Below are 13,253 nucleotides of genomic sequence, written 5' to 3' on the forward strand. Positions count from 1 at the left end.
GCAACGGTGTGTCTTCATTAGACGAAGCCATCCCACCCGCCTGAGCTCTTCAGTCTTTTCCTGCCACCATGCGTCCTGTCCACTCCAGTGCATTCAGCATTATATAACTATCATTAACAATAAACTATCGACATAGTATATGTAAGCCACATTTTAAGAATAAATACATGTAAACTATAAACAAACTATAAAGGATATATGAGGTGTGATAAAAGTGAATGTTTGAATAAAATTGTTACAGTAAAAGACACACTGCCATTAATCCCCCTCAAAATACTCCCCCTCACTTCGAACACATCGCATCATTCTTGTCACTTTCTGAAGCAGTTCTGGAAGTCCTCTTTCATGAGTGTCTAGTTACGCTGTCGTGGCTGCCTCGATGCCCTGAATCATTTTGACTTTGGGGAAGAGCCAGAAGTCACACGGTGCCAGATCTGGTGAATTAGGTGGATGAGGACACACGTCACGTTTTTATTTGACAGAAATTGCCATATACCAGAAGTGATGCGTGACACGGAGCCTTTCCATTGTGATCACAAAATACGGTGAATGCTGCTGCCGAGTGCCATCCAACGGAAAGGCAGGGATCTTCAATATGGGAAGCAGCTCATGGAACCTTAGTAACAGTGTGTGACAAGTTTCACCTTGTTCGGTGCAGTCAGTCGGTGTGAGCTGCGGTTGAGAGAAGGTGTGTTTTAAAGTGTGGCATAAATCATCCTCCATCATGACAAAGTCAAAATGGTTCAGGACATCTAGACAGCCTCTATAGCACAACTAAAGACACTCACAAAAGGACTTCCAGAACTGCTTGAGAAAGGGGCAAGAATGGTGGGATAAGTATGATTGAAGTGAGGGGGAGTATTTTGAGGGGGATTAATGGTAATGTATCTTTTACTGTAATAATTTTTTTTTAAATTTAAACATTCATCATCTTGTTTGATCACACCTCATAACTATAAAAGTATTCAGCATTATCTAACTATAGGCTGATTTATATGGTGATTTAAATTGGAGGCACTTCCTAACTGTGCCTTGAAAATCTCTCTCCCCACCTTTACCATGATTTCTTACGGGAACACTGGTTTTTGATAGGTATTTTTTAAAGTTTTAGTTTTATAGAAAAACTGAACGGAAAGTACAGTGAGTTCCCCTAAAGCCCTTAACACCCCCACCCTCTCCTCTCATATTAACAGCTTGCCTTACATAGTGTGGTAAATTGGTGACAATTGATGAACCAATATAATTTAAGGCCATTGTTTACATTAGGACGCACTCTTTATGTTGGACAGTCTCTGGGTTTCGACAAATGTATTAATAATGTAATCTCCATCACAGTGTCATACAGAATGGTTTTAAAGCCCCCAAGTCCCCTGTGCTTCTTCCCTCCCTTCTCCCAAACCCTGGAAACCACTGATCTTTTTTACTGTTTCTACAGTTTTGCCTTTTATAGGATGTCATGTAATTGGAATCATACAGTATGTAGCCTTTTCAGATTAGCTTCTTACTTTTAGCAGTGTGCATTTAAGATTTTTTTCGTGTCTTTTCATGGCTTGATAGCTCATTTCTTTTTAGTGCTGAACAATATTCCATTGTCTGGATGGACCACGGTTTACTTAGCCATTTACCTGTTGAAGGACATGTTGGTTACTTCCCAGTTTGGGCACTGATGAGTAAAGCGGCTGTAAACATCTGTGCGCAGGTTTTTGCATGTATATGTTTTCAACTCATTGGAGTAAATATCAAGGAGTATAATTGTTGGGTCACATAGTAAAAATATGTTTAGTTTTGTAAGAAACTGCTAAACTGTTTCCTAAAGTGGCTGACATATTTTTAGGTTGCTTATGCTTTTTCAAAAACACAATACTCAGGTATGTAAAGGAATGCCTGGTCTGGGCAGAATCTTAGAGTTTCTTTTGCTCCCTTACTTTCTTCTTGCTAGCTTCAGTCAGGATCATGCAGCCCATTTCTCCAGTGCTCCCAAGAGGTTGTGTGGAGATACCTAGTGATGGCAGAACTCACCGCTTCCTGACAACCCACTCCGTCTTCACACCATTTTGGAAAAATCACGTGTTGACCAGCATTCTCCTGCCTACCCTAACTTCTTACCTATTTTTTCTCATTAGGGCCACATAATATTTATAATTCCTCTTCCTCATTCTAGTCTTTTAATGTTTAATGAAAGATAATTTCCCAAAAGTTTTTTCTTCTTTAGATTTAAACATCTCTGTTTTTTCCAGCTATTCCTTATACTACTGGGCCTTTCACAGTCCCAGTGAAATCTAAGGAATTTTTCTACATTTTTAAAAAGTAAAGGGCGGAGCACTTCATACAGGTGTGGTCGGCTTGATGCAGAAATCCCCTTTCGTTATCCACATTTGACATGTTTTGCTTGTCATGTTATGCTTATTTTCATACTGTTTAGTGTGAACCAGCACTCCTGAATCTTTTTTTTTCTATGATGATGACACCATCCTGTGCTTTTCTGCAATTTTTTTTTTTAAAGACCAAAATTCAGACTGGTATGCTTATTCCTATTCAAATTTATCTTTTGAAATTTTGCTCATTATTTTAGGCTGTTGGAGTCTTTTTGGAATTTGATTTTACCCTCCAAGGGTGGACTTCATTATCTCTGGCACTATTAGTTACCGATCTACTTGACTAACGTGTCTTTTCTGTCTCTTTTTTGTTTACAAAACTGTCCCTCTGTTGCTGCTTTTTTTCCCCACTTGTTTTCTCAGTGGCAGATTACAGCTTGTGTTAACTTTGATGGATATGTATAGCTAAACATGAACCTCAGACAATAGAAAAACATACATTTGCAAAGCCCCTAGGGAGTTGTGTGCTTGAATCATGTTGACTATGAAGAACCTTTATGTTTCCTTTTCTTTTTTTCTTTTTTTTTTTTTTTTGGACCTTACTGTTGATTAATTTTGATTGTGCGGTCTTCTTTTGGTATTTTGGAGCTAATTCATCTGTTTTCAGCTTTCTCTACGCTTTTCTGTATGATGTAATGGAAAAGACACAGCCCAAAGACTGCCTATAATGCCTAGTAGATAAAATAACCCTGGGACCAGTGTGTAAGGCAGAGGTCTTAATGGGAGGCTAATCCTTGGGCCTCAGTTTCCCAATGACATCATGGAAGACTGTTAACAGGGGGGTTTCCTCTTGTGCTCAGTGGACTCCTAAGGAGCCTCCTGGGGTCCTGCAGGAGGTGAATGACTAGCCGTTTCTGTTCCCCAGCCCCTTCAATACCAGAAATTCCACTTTAATCTTCTGTTGTGAGGTTCTGCATAAGATTCTGTTTAAAGAAGGGATGCCCAGAGGACATCATGCAGCTTTGATATTCTATATACACATATGTGTCTCTGATTCCATGAGCTTGGAGGCCACCCTCAGATTTTTCATTTGGTAAAGAGGGAGAGGGGCTTATGCTCTTTTTTTTCCTTTCCCAGACCTGGGAATAACCCCCTTCCCCATTATAAAAGTAATTACATACTTATTACTTTAAAGGCAGGAAAATTATAAAACAAAAGTAGAGTATTCATAATTCCATTCTGCAGAGAGGATAGGATTCTTAATAGTTTCAGTATATCTTCTTCCTGGATTATTTTTGTTTGCCCATAATTATATCCGTACTTTAAAAAAAAAAATGAGATCACATTCATTCTAGCATATTTTATAGCCTGGGTTTTTTTGTTTGTTTTTTCCAATTTCCAACAGTACATATTGTGGACATTTTTTCTGTGTCAGTATACATCAGTTTACTTCATCCTTTAATACTTTTGTAGTATTCCTCTGCATTACTGATTTGTAATTATGCTAAGCCAGAGTGAATGAATATTCCTTGTTGCACAACACATGACATCTATTTAATGTATAACTCTAGTTTTACTTACATATTGCTACTGGCACACTCATTTTTTTCCCCAGTAGTTTGCTTTTTATTCACTCTTTAGGGGGTTGTGAAATTTGTTGCTTTTACCAGTTGCTTTCCTTTCCTCTGGTTTGATTACAGATCAGGACCTCAGGAATATTATCCCAATCAAGCTACAGATGCAGATAACCCTTTTAGGCAATAGCTCTAATTTAATGTCCCTTTAATAGTTACAAGTCTGTTCTTAAGAACAAAATCTTGGCAGCTAGAATTATACTTGACACTTTTATTCCAGCATATTACTGTTGGTGAGAAAGGCAGTTGACTTGTTTTGACCCAAGTGAGTTTAGTTCTGGAGATTAAGGAAGGGGGGTGACGAGCTACTTTAGGTGGTTTGACTGCCAGCTGCAGGACTTCTATTGTGGCCAGAAAGAACCAAGCGCTCCTGATAAATGTGTGTGGTAAATTACATCGGATGGTCCCTTTTCCCCTTCTGTTATTGAGGATTTTATCAAAGATCACATTGAGAAACTGGTAAAAAAAACATTTTTTATCTTATAGGGTGATGATTATCTTTTTTTGTACAGTGTGCTATGCTTTTTCAAATACTTAACTCTAAATGGATGCAACATTTGGTAGTCACGGAAAATTTTTGATTTTTCTTTTTTTTGAACAGAAAATAAGGAAATATAGTGTAAACATTATGTAGGGAGGTGTTACTTCTTTAGAAACTTAGGCTAGTATATCCTCTCCCACCTTTAAGTTTAGGAATATCTTGTACAAGTTCAACAAATTCTAAAATGGAAATGTTATTCCTAGTTTTAAATAAAGTTATTTTAATTTTATATTCAACCACGTTCTAAATTTCATTTATTTCAGTCTTGAAACATGTGCTTTTTAATTTTTCTCTTTCTTTCCTTATCTGGGATTCTAAGATGACTTTTTCCTTCTTACTACGGTGTCTGTAACTTTGATTATATGCTATCCTAAATTTAATTTTGTAAGTAATTCAGGATACAATTTATTTTAATCACAAAGTAATTAAAGGGGTTTTAATTTTTGAATGGATACTATTCAAAATTTAGATGTTTGACACTTTTTGAAGTGATATGGGTAGGAACCATTATTATGCCATTTAGAAAGGTTTGTTTTATTTGTTTTTGTTTACATTACAAAATCTCTGGGTGCTATTTATCTTTGTCTTAAAATGTATTTCATGTAGTCTTTCCAAGTAATTTAGGAAATTCTAATTACTCATTTATTCAACAAGTGAATGTGAGGGATTAATGTGAGCCTTGAACAGTTCTAGGTACTGGGGTAAAGCACTGACTAGATAAAACAGAAAAATCTTTGCTCTCATGAACCTACTTTCTAGTGGGTTGAGGAAAAAAATAAACAAAACAGCAAATATTGCATCAGGTGGTAATGAGTGCCACTGGGGAAATAGTGTCAGCTTGAGATTATCTGAACAATAGTTCAGAAGATTAGTCCTCAAAAATACTAAGGCTGCAAATGGAAACCTGGGTTGGATATATAAGGGACTTTTCGTTGACTATTGATTATTGATTGATGTGTAATTTGAATGGATTCCCATATTTATTGTCTGCTCTTTTTCATACTACTTTCAATTTCACAATTGTGTTAATAATTCTTAGTGTGGTTCTATTTATTGTTGCTTAAAATAATACCTGCCATAGTGCTTTACAGTTAAAAAACATTTTCATATTTCATTTTTTAAGTGGCCATAGCATAATAGTTATGGTTGAACCATATGAAATTGCTAATATTTAACAATTTTGGACCTACATAAAACAATTCCATATTGTTCAGTCTAATACTGTGCAATACCTTCTTTTAAAAATAAAATGTGTTTACAGAACATGTTTTGTAAACTAAAGCACTGTGCACATTGTCAAGATTTAAATTTTGTTTCTGCCACTTGCTCTTAGCTATAGAACAGTTACTTACCCTTGTTGTGCCTCAGTTCATTATGTGTCAGTAAGAGTAATAATGAATAATACCTCATAGAGTTGTGAGTGTTACATGACATTAGACCGGGGGTGCCAAAAAAATGTATACAAGTGGACACGTTGGTCAATGTTGCTCAAGCAGTAGTCCACCGTTATCAGAAGTGTCTGGGCGCTGATGGGAACCACTTTGAGCACCTCTTGTCATTGCAGAAGTCAAACGTGACTTGTATGCATCTTTTGTCATCGGTATATACTGAGTATTATAATTTTAATACAGTTTTCCTTTCTTAAAATACATATACATTTTGGGGGCACCCTCTGTATATGCCAGAGTGCTTAGAAAAGCACCCTGCACAAAGCAAAGGCTCACTAAACGTTAGCTAGTACTACCGTGTGCCACCGGCCTTGTCATTCTCGGCTTTACAGTTAGTTCAGCTTACGGACTTAACCTTGTTTTCGTGGACTGTTTTGACATCCATAAAGAAAAATGACAGAAATTTGTAAACTGAGATATGATAGGTGATTGTGACTTAGCGTTTGTTACCTTAGAAAAGGTACTAGTGGCACTTTTATAACTGATTTGTTGAGGAATTAATGAACCTAAATAATAAGTGTTGACCTCCAAATTTCTAAGAATATAAGCACAGTTTTAAATTATATTCAAAAAAGGAACAAAAATAAATGTTAAAAAGCAGTCAAAAATAGTTTTTAAAAAGCATCTAAAGGCAGTTAAAAAATAACACTCAAGCCGCCGGTTCACATCTCCCTAGTCAACATTTCCACGTGGGTACCTAACAGGCATCTCATCTGTTCTTCGGACATTCATTCCCCTCTCAGTAAGTGGCCACTGTGTTCTTCCAGTTGCTCAAACCAGAAACCTTGCAGGCATTCTGCCCTCTGCTCTTTCACTCTACCCTGCATCCAAATCATCGGGCAGTGCTGGCAGCTCTACCCACGACACGTGCAAGCTCTAACCACACACCATCTCCACTGCTGCTGCTCTGGTCCAAGCCATGCTGGTCTTTCCGTAGCTTTAATCATTGGTTTTCCCGCTTCCACCCTTTTCCACCCTTTTTCTCCCTTCCGTCTGCTTTCACGTAGCAGGCCAAGTGAGCCTTTTCAAGTGTAAATCAGAAAATTAAGTCGTATGTCTGCCCTACTCAAAAGCTTTCAAAGACTTGCCTTCTCCTTCAGAGTAAATGCCAAGGATCTTAGTATCCCTGAAGGTCCTAGAAGCCTGATTGGGACTAACCTCTCGGAGCTGTGTGCCTCTCCTCCCCTAGTTTAGGGCGCTTCAGGTACCGGGGGCACCTTGAAATTTGCTCTTCTTGCTGCCCAGAGACTCTTCCTCCAAGTATTTCCTGCTGTCTCCCTCACTTCCCACGGATCTGAGCTCAGGCATCCCTGACCATCACCCTCCCCGCCCCCACCTCTTGTTTTCCCTGATATATTATGTATATATTTGTTTATTGTTTATCTCCCTCTAGAAGGATGGGGGGAGAGAAACAATACGTGTTCACAGCTGTCTCCTGTACCAGTGCTTGACACACAGTAGGTGATTATCATGTATGTGTTGAATGAATGAATGTATTGCATCTTTTGGCAAAGCTATCTCAGCTCTTTCACTGCATTTGATATTGTTGATTTTCCCTTCATTTGGCTACTCTCATTTTTCCTTCTGACTTCCTTTCATTCTTCTTCACGTTTCCCCCTACCCCCACTTTTATATTGAAGATTCTCCAGGTCTCCTTGCGTCTTTCATCATCCCACTTCACATATTATTCCTGGTCAATTCTGTTCATGCTCTGTGATTTCATTACTATCTCCCTGTTGATGAGTCCCAAATATACACCTGCGCCACAGCTCTAGATCTAGGTGTATGTTTAGGTAGCTGGCGTGAGTGTTGTCACACGTTGTTTTTCTCTGCAAATCTGCTCTGTTACTGTTCCTTGCCTTGGTTAATGAGGCACTCTCTAATCCAAGCCAGAAATGGGGAGTCATTCTGGAGTCACCTCTCCCTCACTGTTCACATCCAGTTGTTCACTAAGTCCTTTCCATTTTCAGCACTTTTATTTCACACATGCTTTCCAGGTCCTGGGTCTTAGTTGAGGCTTCCATGGGCCCTTCCTCATGGACCATTGAATTAGTGACCTGGCGGGTTTGACTCAGCCCTTCCCAAGCCATTCTTCACACAGTGGGATGTTTGCAGGATGCTCCTCCCATCCCCTTTAGCAGGGCTTCTCCCCTATGGCCCAGAACCCTAGGGATGGCCAGCAGTGACAGCTGAGGGCTTTTGTGACCTATGGTTATCTGGGCTGCTCACATAATACTCTCGCTCAACAGTATTGCTCAATAGATTAAAAACAAACAACAACTAAGTAATGTCAAGCATACCCTTTTCATTATCTTTTTCTGAATAAATGTAATTATCATGTAGTAAAAGTTTCTTTTTCTGGTGGTTTGTTATTTTGTTGTTTTTGGTCATTACAAAGGGATCTTCATAATATTAAGTGCCACTGAGCTAGAAGATGACATAAAAATAACTTTGCACCACCTGGCCTCCCCCAAACTGAACCTTTGGTGCACTCCATGCTTGGACATGCTCCATAGGCCACACTGTTTTCTCTGTTCTTAATACTTCCACTCCCTGACCCCTCCAGACACCTCTAAAATAGCTACTTCTTAAAATCTTTCCCCATCATCATAAAACCCAAACTCCTTTCCAAGGCCTTACATGATTTTTCCAGTTTTGTCTCCCTCCACTGTCCCCCCTTTCACCAGGGTTTTCCTGTGGCTTCCTTTTCATTCATTAAGATCGCAAATCAAATTATTTCATTTCATTTCATTTAATCCTCACATTAATACTGTGAGGAAGGTATTAATACATTGCCACCAGTTTATAAATGGGAAACTGACATACATAAAGAGATTAACTAACACGAAACTACCGTGTTATTTCCCCAAAATAAGACCTAACCTGAAAATAAGCATGATTTTTCAGGATGACATCCCCTGAATATAAGCCCTAATGCGTCTTTTGGAGCAAAAATTAATATAAGACCCGGTCTTATTTCCGGATAACACGGTAGCAAATGGCAGACCTAACTCTCACGCCCAAGCTTTTAACACAGTACTGCTTCCTGGTGTCCCGAGATCTTTCTGACTTTTCCAGAGAAGTCAGAAATCTGGAAATTTCATGCTATTTCCCAGTTTTAAATTGTTGATAGTTCACATTTAAAAACCAAACACAAAAAAGCAGTACAGACCAAACAAAACAAGTCTAAGGGGCTGATTTGGTTTACATGATCTTTCTCTGACCAGACCTGGAGCTGCTTTTGGTTCTGCCCTTAAACTCCTGGCACTCAGATGCTGGATGGATGGTTGTATGAACAATTGCAACAGTCATTTTCTCCTCGGCCTCCCTTTCTTGCTGTACAATAAAATAAAATAATGCCTTGTGTGTCTGTAGCACGTTGCAGTCATAAAGTGCTTTCATGTACATTGTTTGACTTTTTAAAAAAGTCTCAACTGGTACTGCCCCCACCAAACTGCATATTTCCCTGTGCTTCCGAGGAAGTAAAGCACAGGAAGTAAACCACAAAATGATATGTAAGACTCATTCTCATCTGCTTTTCAATATTAATAAATATTGCTGTCGCCCCGCTGATATCCGTGTGCCGAGCTCCGTGTGTGAGGAACCATGCTTTTAAACATTCAGTATTACTTATTTTAAATTCGTGAGGCACACAAATTTACACATTACAAATTTTGCACTACACGTTGTGCAAAATTTATGGAAAACACAGTACTGTAGATCCTGGGGTTTTGTTTATTAGATCTTGACTCTAATGCATTTTTACATGTTGTTTTTTATTTTCTGGTTTCTAAATTTATGTAAATAATTTATAAATAATAGGACTTTTATACCATTCAAAATTCAATTTTAAGATAATTTTTGTAAAAGAGTGTAATGATTACAAACATAAAAACTGTGTGCTCAATTCTCCATTTTCCTCAAAAAGTCAGCTCCTTGTTCTCCTTTTCTTTTTTTGGAACAATTTTATTCCCTTTCCATCTACTGAAAGTGGGAGTGGGTAATTAGCTAAACCATTTAATATGGGTGAAGAAAAACATGAAATCAGTTGACAACCCTGGTGCTCACAGAAGACTGTGTCTTCCAAAGATACTGCTTTAGGAACTTCATGAATTACATTTATTTCTATATCTGGGAAGCATGCTGTCAGGGTCAGGCTGTAAGAACCAGTCCTTAAAGTAGCTCCCGTGTTTCCTTGAAAATAGACCGGGTCTTACATTAATTTTTGCTCCAAAAGACACATTAAGGCTTATGTTCAGGAGATGCCATCCTAAAAAATCATGTTAGGGCTTGTTTTCCGGGAAAACACAGTATGTCCTCTAAGGCCCTGATGATGGGGGTTATGACGGTAGGGAGAACAGGAGACCGTGTTATAGGGACTGGGGTGGGTCCCTATATTGCAGGTGTAATATGAAAAAATCATTTCAGTTCAACATGCGTATTATTTTATAATCCAGATTCACTGGACCCTCAGGAAAACCCAAAGTTTGGCTTGAAGACACACCCCTCATAGTGTAGGACAGCAGTTAAGGAGCCTAAGTCAGGAATGGTTAGAGACTCTGCTCCAAGACAAAGGGTGGGCTTCTGATGGAGCCCTGGATTGGAAGACACGAGATGTGGGTTCGTGTTTTGGTTTGCTACCAACTAGAGATGTGACTTTGGTTAACGCACTTAGCACTTTCTGGGTCTCAACTTAATCTATAAAATGAGAAAATCAGACTAGATGACTCCAAGGTCTTAGGTATTTTAAATTTGCCTCTGTTAAAGCTCTGTGGGCAATTGAGTCTATTACCAGTTATCAAGATAAGAGGATATAAGTCCCAGCGAATAGTCACAGATTTTTCAGGCAGCCTCCTTCAAGGTGTTATTGGTGCTTCCTAACAAATCAAATGGCAGAGAGAGCTTTTAATGAAATCTGAGTCTCCTGCCTCACTTCTTTCCTTCCCATCCCAGCCCAGCAGTCCACAGATAACCTTTTCAAACTATGACTGTTTCTGGTTTTAGCTTCTTGTGCAGTTACTTCCATAAGGTTTAATAATATGTGTAAACTTCTGTTCCTTATTTATCAACTGTAGATAATATCTGGATTTTTTTAGTATGAAAAATAAGAATTTAACTGATATTTTTTACCCTCTCTCTCCATCTCCCATTATTTGATATTTTATTATTTTTGAGTCTTAATTTTCTTTATAGTTTTAAATGATAGACTTTTATTTTTTGATCTATCAACTTTCAATAGGGTTTCAGTTTGGCATTTTAAAAAATGGGTTTATAAGTGTTTCTGAACTTCTGTAGTCCATCTTCTGGGAACTATACTTTATATTTTTTACTTATTTTTTACTTATTGTTATTTTAAGCTGTACTTTACTTTTACATTGTCAGGGTTAAGGTTTTCATTCTGTCCTCTATCCATCACCAAGTATTATGTACTTTATGTTTAGAGTGCTGTTTTTACTGCATTACCTTTCTATGCCTGCTATAATAGCAAGTCCAGAATTATAATTGTATAGTTACTTAAAGTTTTGTCCTTAAATGCTAAGCAAATCATTGGATATGTGTCAAAGACTTAGCTTAGTAAACCATTCATTTACTCATTTATACAACAGATATTTATTAAATATCAGGATTCTTATTGCATTGCTGTTTATAACAGTGAAAAATAAAAAAAAGAATGTCTTTTGGGACTTAGTATATACTGTACATTTTTATAGGGAATGCTATGTAAACATTAAAAAGTGATATAAAAATGTTAACATGAAAATTTTAATTTTTTATTACTATATTTTCAAACGTGTATAAAATAGTATGTTCACTGTAGCCTCACTTTAGTTTAAAAACAAAACAAAACAAAACAAAGCCAACCATGTAAGAAACTCGATTAGGGGTTCTAGTAGAAGCATACTGTGTACACCAAATTGTTAACTTGGTAATGTGGCCGTCTTGGGTGGCGGTTTCTGTTCTTTTTTTGTTTTTACTTACCTGTATTTTCTCAGTTACCCCAAAGAACACGTGTCACTTCTGCAATAAAATTTTTAAGCTAAAGATAAAAAAAAATAAAGTTGCCAGTCATAGTGCTTTCTTGGAATACTAACGCTAAAATAATCTAGGAGTACCCAATAAGAATTCAGTAAATGTTTGTGGAATGAGAAAAATGATTGAATCTCAGAGATTCCTAGATTTGTAGTATTGACATTTATACCTTCTTAATTTTATCCAGAGACAAGTTCAGTTATCTCAAAAGAAAAACCATACATTGAACTGTCTGCCAGAATCTAAGAAACAGCTTAAACTGAATGTTGGTTGTGTAATGACAGATCCAGCAGGATTGAGGCTCACCAGACAAGCAGCCAGGCAACAATGCTACGTTTCACAGTAAGCAGATCTGAATAAAAGTGTCCTTTGTGCTTGGCTGAGACTGAGGGGTGGGACTTGTGGCAATTGATGTTATTTCTCCTTAATGGAAATTGAAGCAGCCTCTAATCCTGCTATCACATGACAACTACTTATTTGATTTTTGGTAATTTGGGGAGCAGCTGTGGGCAAATGATTTTTCTGCAAAAAGAGCCAGCTGCATTCTGACCCATTTGCAAATAAATGCCTGGGCATGCTAAACTTCCTATCCATCATGTTCCTAATCCCAGGATGGCTTCAGCAACTCACCTGCTTTTTATTGATATTTGTAACTGTTAATAAGCATCTGAATATTTGAGAATGCATTTTCTAATCCTTTTTATCATTGTCATCAACATTAATTAGGTACCTTCTTCCACTTAGGGCACTGTGCCAGACAACGGGTTGTAAGCTGTAAGGTGTTGTACAATGTGGATAGACTCCTTTCTTCTTTGACAGGTGGGTCAGCGTTAGCTTTACTTTTAGCAGATGAAATTGCTGTGTAAAGAAGGAATCTGGTGTGGAGGTAGCTGAGAGCTGGGTTGCTTTGGTCCCCCACTTCTGAATCTGCTTGTTGCCCGGGCGTTTGCTGACGCCCCTTAACTGTGCTGTGTGCTTTTGCAAGCTGTCGCCTCTGCCCGCTGCGCCTTCTTTTATTCTGGCACCTGGCACACTCCTGGCTGAAGACTCCGTCTTCATCGTAGCTACTTGATGTCCTCGTGGTCTTTTCTTCTCAGTGCTCCCTTGGTCCTCAGTGATTATCACGAGAATATGATTTTTTTTCTTTTTTAAATGGCGAAATCCTTTACACTTAGCTGTCGTAATTTGCACTTATTTTTTTAAGCTCTTATAACCCAGGGAATTAAACACAATCAGGGAACTGGGCAGGTAGGGTCTTCATAATGAGTAAAAGAAAGCTTTGCTT

General features: G+C 38.0%; 1 protein-coding gene across 5 annotated transcripts in view; it reads left to right on the top strand.

The window, feature by feature from the left end:
* NRF1 (nuclear respiratory factor 1) overlaps positions 1-13,253 on the top strand; it is a 115,060-nt gene that overhangs the window by 14,354 nt on the left and 87,453 nt on the right. For 3 of the 5 annotated variants that reach the window (XM_081038320.1, XM_081038322.1, XM_081038323.1), the window contains exons 2-3: positions 12,156-12,310; positions 12,713-12,787. The exons of the other annotated variants lie outside the window; for them this stretch is intronic. The gene's annotated coding sequence lies outside the window, so the exon portion shown is untranslated. The remainder of the gene's footprint in view (positions 1-12,155; positions 12,311-12,712; positions 12,788-13,253) is intronic. 5 annotated transcript variants of the gene reach the window in all.

This window comes from Rhinolophus hipposideros (assembly GCF_964194185.1).
Source record: "Rhinolophus hipposideros genome assembly, chromosome: 25".
Taxonomy (NCBI): Eukaryota; Metazoa; Chordata; class Mammalia; order Chiroptera; family Rhinolophidae; genus Rhinolophus; species Rhinolophus hipposideros.